Source organism: Petaurus breviceps, unplaced genomic scaffold (genome assembly GCF_028583685.1).
Source record: "Petaurus breviceps papuanus isolate PSGF00001 unplaced genomic scaffold, PetGlider_PUasm1.0 84, whole genome shotgun sequence".
Lineage (NCBI taxonomy): Eukaryota > Metazoa > Chordata > Mammalia > Diprotodontia > Petauridae > Petaurus > Petaurus breviceps.
Genome location: NW_027186645.1, coordinates 6,305,389 through 6,312,457, shown reverse-complemented (window position 1 = coordinate 6,312,457; position 7,069 = coordinate 6,305,389).

Genomic DNA, 7,069 nt, shown 5'->3' with positions numbered 1-7,069 from the left:
ATGCATGGCCTGGAGTGACAAAGACCTGAATTCAAAGCCAGTCTCAGACATTTACTAGTTGTATGACCATGAGCACATCATTTAACCTCTGTTTGCCTCAGTTTCTCATCTGTAAAAATGATATAATAAATCAATTGTCTCCCAGGGTTGTGTGAGTTTCAGAGGAGGTAATATTTGAAAAGTTCTTGGCACAGTGCCTGGCACAGAGTAGGTGCTATATAAATGTTATCTATCTATCTATCATCTACCTATCTATCTATCTACCTACCTATTTATCTATCTATCTATCTATTATAATTATCATTGCTATTGCAACAATAAATGACCATCCCATGGCCACATCTGACTAGAGATGATCTGTTACACTCATGAACCTAGATGTAGGAATGGAGAGATCAAATTATGATGGTAACCAAAGATTGATGATAGAGAATATGAAATATATTGCCTTCTTCCATCCTATTGCCCCTTCATGAGGATTAATTTTAAAATTGTGGCTGGTGTATCATAAAATGGTGTATTATTTGTCATGTAGTCCTCTGTGTAGTGAGGTCTATCCCTCATGGAGATGTATTATATCTCAAAGGAAAGCAGAAGAGACATTGTTAGTCTCTTCTCCCACACTTCTCCCAGAAAGAGATTTATTCCAGTCAGGAGGGGAAGCCAAAGTTAAGACTGGAGGCCACTCTGATTTCCTCAGGGAGAGAAGAAGTACCAGGCTAGAATTATATATATGATTTGAATATTCTTTATCTACAGGATGAAGTTTCAAAATTTAAGTTAACTTCTAATAACTCTTTATTTTTAGGTTGAAGAAAGATGCCAAGCTTAATAGTCAAGTATTCAGTCTCTTCCCACCAAATACCATCAACACAATGAATACACATAGCACTTACACAAGAAGCCTATTTATCCGAATCAGTAGCAAAATAGAAGTCAGCTAAGGTATACATAGATAGATATGTACCAGAAAATACAGATCAAAGAAATCTCCCATTGGAAGTGAGGTAACTCAACTCAAGACAAAGTCCCAGGTCTTATTCAAGGTGGAAGTTCCCCAAAAATTTTTAGTGTAGATAATCAGGGATAAAGACATGATGCAGGCAAATGGTTCTTATCATGTTGGCTTCATCCCAGAAGTTTGCCTCCTTCATCTTCTCTCTCAAACTTGGAAATCAGAAATTCCTCAAATCTGAAGATATTCAGCAACCCCAAGACAATCGAAAAGTCCTCCTTCCTCTTGCTCTTGCCAACACATTCCTATCCTCTACACAGGTGTGGGACATTGATATCCACCAATAAGGAGAGAGTCATATACCAATGGACTTTGGTACTGGAGTTATATAGAAGATTATGTATTCAGTAAGAGTGAATAGTGTAGTAGGGCAGCCAATGAAAACTCCCAGTGAGGTGATAGTTCCATTCCACACTGATATCACATATACAATATTTTTTTTTCATTCTGGCTACCATATTTTAGTAAGCATATTGAAAAATTTAAAATTCTTTGAAGAGGTGAAGAATTTGAAACAGATTATTCTATATGAGATATCATAACCAAAGTGAAAGGTCTTGGCATCAAGTTATACCTTTCACACTGTTATTGGATGGTTGGTATAAAAATTATATAAAATAGATTTTCTTTTACTTTTTCAATTTTATGTCTCTTTGATTTAATCTAAGGACCAAACTATTATTCAGGGGGAAAATGTTTTTATTAAATTTTTATAGAATAGGTGCGGGAAAAACAGATCTCATAAATAAAACCCATTTAATAAAATCTTCTTGGGACAGTCATTATTTGGTAGCTATATGACTAAGGAACCCATAGTTATGAGGAAGACTCATTATAGTCTTTTTTTCCAGCCTAGCTGAAACACAGTCTTATTCAAGGTATCTATTCATTTTATTCAGGGAAGACTATGAGAGGAAAGAAATGAAGACCATTGGTCAGTTACTAAAGTTCACATGATAACTAAAATTTAGTTGGTAAAGTGTCCAAATTAGTGGTGAACAAGTAGAAAATTCAACAAGTTATTTAGTTTGACAGCTATATTTTGTTTATATTATCCTAGTAAATATCAATACATTCATTTTCTGGTAATTTCATTAAGTCTTGAATTTTATTCTAGAGAGTCAACTTCATTAATATTTTCATATTCTGTTGTCTATCCTTCATTTTCTTTTTTTAATAAATTTATTTAATTTTTAGTTTTCAACAATCACTTCCACTAGATTTAGAGTTTCAAATTTCCTCCCCATCTCTCCTCTCCCACCATGCCAGGAAGGCACGCATTCAGATTACTCCTTCCAACCCCCCTTCCCCTTTTATTTTCCTATAGGGTAAAATGGGTTTCTATACCCCATTGCCTGTGTATTTTATTTCCCAGTTGCATGTAAAAATAATTTTTCACATTCATTTTTAAAACTAAGTTGCAAATTCTCTCCGTCGTCCCTCCCCACGCACCCTCATTGAAAGGGCAAGCAATTAATTATAGTTTATAGATGTGTAGTCATGCAGAACACTTCCATAATAGTCACATTGTAAAATATTAACTTTATTTCCCTCTATTCTATCCTGCCCTCCCCATTTATTCTATTCTCTCTTTTGAGCCCGTTTCTCCTCATAAGTGCTTGCTTCTGATTACCCCACCTCCCAATCTGCCCTCCCTTCTGACCCTCTCCATTACCTTCCCCCTAATTTCCTGTAGGATAAGATAGACTTCCATACCCAATTTAGTGTGTTTGCTATTCCATCCTTAAGTCAAATCCAATGAGTGTAAGGTTCACTCATTCCCGCTCTCCTTCCCCCTGTTCTCTTCCAGTGTAAAAGCTTTTTTTTTTGTATCTTTTATGTAAGATAATTTACACCCATTTTCCTCTCCAACCCCTTAATTTTCTTTTTTTTTGGATATTTTCCCTTTATATTCAGTTCAACCTGTGCCCTCTGTCTATGTATATTCCCTCCAACTATGCTAATAATGAGAAAGGTCTCATGAGTTACAAATATCATCTTTCCATATAGAAATGGAAACAGTTTCAGTTTAATAAGTCCCTTATGATTTCTTTTTCCTGTCTATATTTTCATGCTTCTCTTGGGTCTTGTTTTTGAAAGAGTAAAAACAGGACCTCCACATAGCTCTTGCTTCTACTACCTCCAATACATGTAAAAAAATGACTCTAAACAAATTTTAGAGCTACAGAACCCACAAAGTGACAGAGAGAAAAAAATCTCCCCCCTGAAGACTGTCTGACAAGCCAACAGGAAGGTTCAATCTCGCCAGGCTGGGAGTTGAGCACAGTGCCACATGAGCTGTGGGGCCAAGCCTCGGTGTGGCAATGGCAAGACCAGACTTTAGAAGAGTGAATCACCAGCACCTGTGGCATTTTCCACACTTCTCACCCAAGAAATGCCAAAAAGAAAGTAAAAGGTCAGTCAGCAACTCTGCTGGAACTAGGTGGAGAGAGTGCAGTCTGACCCCTGCCCCTTGGGCAAGAAGTTGCAGAGGCATGGTGGCTGCAGTGGCTCCTGCATGGCTGCCTCCAGAGCTCCTGGCCTACATATAGTAGAGGTACCAAGTGACAATTCAGAGGGTAATTGCTCTTGCTTTAACCTTCTTAGATCTGGATCATGGTCTTGGGTAGTGGTCCTGGGGGAGTTGGAGGGACAGTGTGCCACAGTTGGGTGACCTGAAGAGAGGGCACCCTTCTAATAGCTCCAGCAGCTGCAAAAATCCCAGTGATTTGGGACATAGTTCTCTGCAATCTGGAAGCAGAGTTCTACTGTGGAAAAGAGATCCAAAGTCAAGCAATTGGTTGGCAATATGAGCAAGCGCAGGAAGCACAAACAGACTGTAGAATCCTTTTGGGGGGATTAAAAGGATCCAATCATTGGATGGGAGGGAGACAGCATAGTAAGAACTCCTGCATCAAAAGCTTCCAAGAAAAAATATGAATTGGTTGCAGGCCATGGAGGAGTTCAAGAAGGATTTTGAAAATCAAGTAAGAGAAGTGTAAGAAAACTTGGGAAGAGAAATGAGTATGATGTAAGAAAATCATGAAAAGCAAGTCAGCAGCCTGCTAAATAAAGCATATGTAAAAAAACATACTGAAGAAAATAATACCTTAAAAAATAGACTAATCCAAATGGCAAAAGAGGCCCAAAAATTCAACAAGGAGAATGCCTTAAAAAGATGAATTTGCCAGATGGTAAAGGATTCTTAAAAACTCACTGAAGAAAATAACTTCTTCAAAATTAGATTGGAGAAAATAGAAGCTAATAACTTTATGAGAAATTAAGATACTATAAAACAGATCCAAACAAATGAAAAAAAACAGAAGGCAACGTTAAATATCTCATTGGAAAAACCACTCCCCTGGAAAACAGATCTAGGAGAGATAATTTATAAATTATTGGACTACCTTAAATCCACAATCAAAAAAAGCCTAGACAACACCTTTAAGAAATCATCAATCAAAATTGCCCTGATATTCTAAGACCAGAGGATAAAATCAAAATTGAAACATTTCACCAATTGCCTCTTGAAAAAGATCCCAAAAAGGAAACTTCTAGGAATATTATAGCCAAATTCCAGAGTTCCCAGCTCAAGGAGAAAATACCACAAGCAGTCAGGAAGAAACCATTTCAGTACGGTGGAAACACAATCAGAATAACAATAGACCTAGCAGCTCCTACATTAAGGAAACAAAAGGCTTGGAATATGATATTCCAGAGGTCAAAAGAGCTAGGACTAAAACCAAGAATCACCTACCCAGCAAAACTGATTATAATGTTTCAGGGAAAAATATGGTCATTTAATAAAATAGAGGACTTTCAAGCTTTTTTGATGAAAAAAAACGGAGCTGAACAGAAAATCTGACTTACAAGAAACAGGAGAAGCATGATAAAATAAACAGGAAAACGAAATAATAATGAACTTATTAAAATTGAACTCTTTACATTCCTACATGGAAAATTGATAATTGTAACTCACAAGACTTTTGTCATTATGAGAACAGTTGAAGGGAATGTGGGTACACACACACACAAACATATATATATTCATGTATGTATGTGTGTATGTATGCATGTTTGAATGAATGGGAGGGTGTATTTGTGTATACATATATATATACATATATATATATGAGTATGTGTATATGTATGTACATGTATACATATACAGAGGGCACAGGATATGTTGAATATGAAGGGATGATATCTAAAAAATAAAATTAAGAGGTGAGGGAGGAATATATTGGGAGAAAGAGAAAGGATGAGATAGATTACAGTAAATTATCTCATATAAAAGAGGCAAGAAAAATACTTACAGTAGAGGGGAAGAGCAGGGAGGTGAAAGGGAATAGGTCAACCTGACTCTCATTTAATTTGGCTTAAGGAGGGAATAACATACACACTCAGTTGGGTATCAGACCTTACAGGAAAGTAGGGGGGAAGAGGATAAGAGAGGGGGTGATACAAGGCAGGGCAGATTGGGGGTGAGGGTAGTTAGAAGCAAACACTTTTGAAAAGGGTGAGGGTCAAAGGAAAAGATACAATAAGTCAGGGGTGGGATAGGATGGAGGGAAATATAGGTAGTCTTTCACAATATAAAACTATGGAAATGTTTTGCATAACTGCACATGCACAACATATAAGGAATTGCTTATCTTCCCATTGGAGGTGGGTGAGGAGGGAAGAAAAGAAAAAAATCTGGAACTCAAAGTTTTAAAAATCAAATGTTTAATAAAAATTGCTTTTTTATATGCAACTGGGAAATAAGATATAGAGGCACTGGGGTATAGAATCCCATTTTGCCCTACCATAACATTGAGGTGAGGGGTGAGGGAGTATATAAGAGAGAACAGATTGGGAAAAGCGGTATTCAGTAGGCTCACTATTTTGGGATGGGAGTAAGGGAAAGGGGGGAGAAAAATTTGCAACTCAAATCTTGTGGAAATGAATGTTGAAAACTAAAAAGAAATAAATAAAGTGTAAAACAAAAAAATGAATAATTCAAAAGTATAAAATAGAAGAAAATATAAAATGCCTCATAAGAAAAACAACTAAATTAAAAAATAAACAACTGAGTTAGAACATTAAAAAATTAGAAAAATTAAAACAACTGAATTGGAAAATAAACCCAGGAGAGACAATGTCAGAAAAATTGGACTACCTTGAGGAATACTCAAAAGGAGGACCTGGAAAACATCTTTCAGAAATTATGAATGAAAATTGCCCCAATATACTGGAATTAGAAGCCAAAATAGGCATTGCAAGAACCCACTGATTATCTCAAGAAGGAGATCAAAGAATAAAAATTTCAAGGAAAATTATAACCAAATTAAAGTACTATCAGTTCAAAAAAATGAAAGTGGCCATAAAGAAACAATTCACACACACACACACACACACACACACACACACACACACACAAATGCAACCAAGATTGGAAGGAAAGCAGGAAGCTGGGAAACAGTCTGTACAGTCATTGTTTCTAATAAAGGTCTTATTTCTAAAATATATAGAGAAGTAAGTCAAATTTATAATACAAATCATTCTCCAATTGAGAAATGTTCAGAAGATATGAACAAGTTGTTTTAAGAGGAAGAAAAATTAAAGTTATTTATAATCATATGAAAAATGCTCTAAAATACTTTGATTAAAGAAATGCAAATTAAGACAACACTGAGGTACCACTGCACACCTCTAAGATTGACTAATATGACAAAAAAGGAAAATGATAAATGTTGGAGAGCTTGAGGGAAAATTCTGACACTAATACACTATTGCTAAAATTGTGAAATTCAACCAACCATTCTGGATAGCAATTTGAAACTATGCACAAAGGTCAAACAAATTATGTACCCCCTTTCATGCAGCAATACCACTACTAGGTCTGTATTCCAAAGGGATCATAACAAAGGGAAAAAAAGACATACAAGAGAATTTTTTTACAGCAGCCCCTTTCATGGTGGCAAAATGTTGGTAAATTAGGGAATGCCCAGTAATTAAGGAATGGTTGAACATGTTGTGGCATATGAATGTAATGGAATACTTCCATGCAAT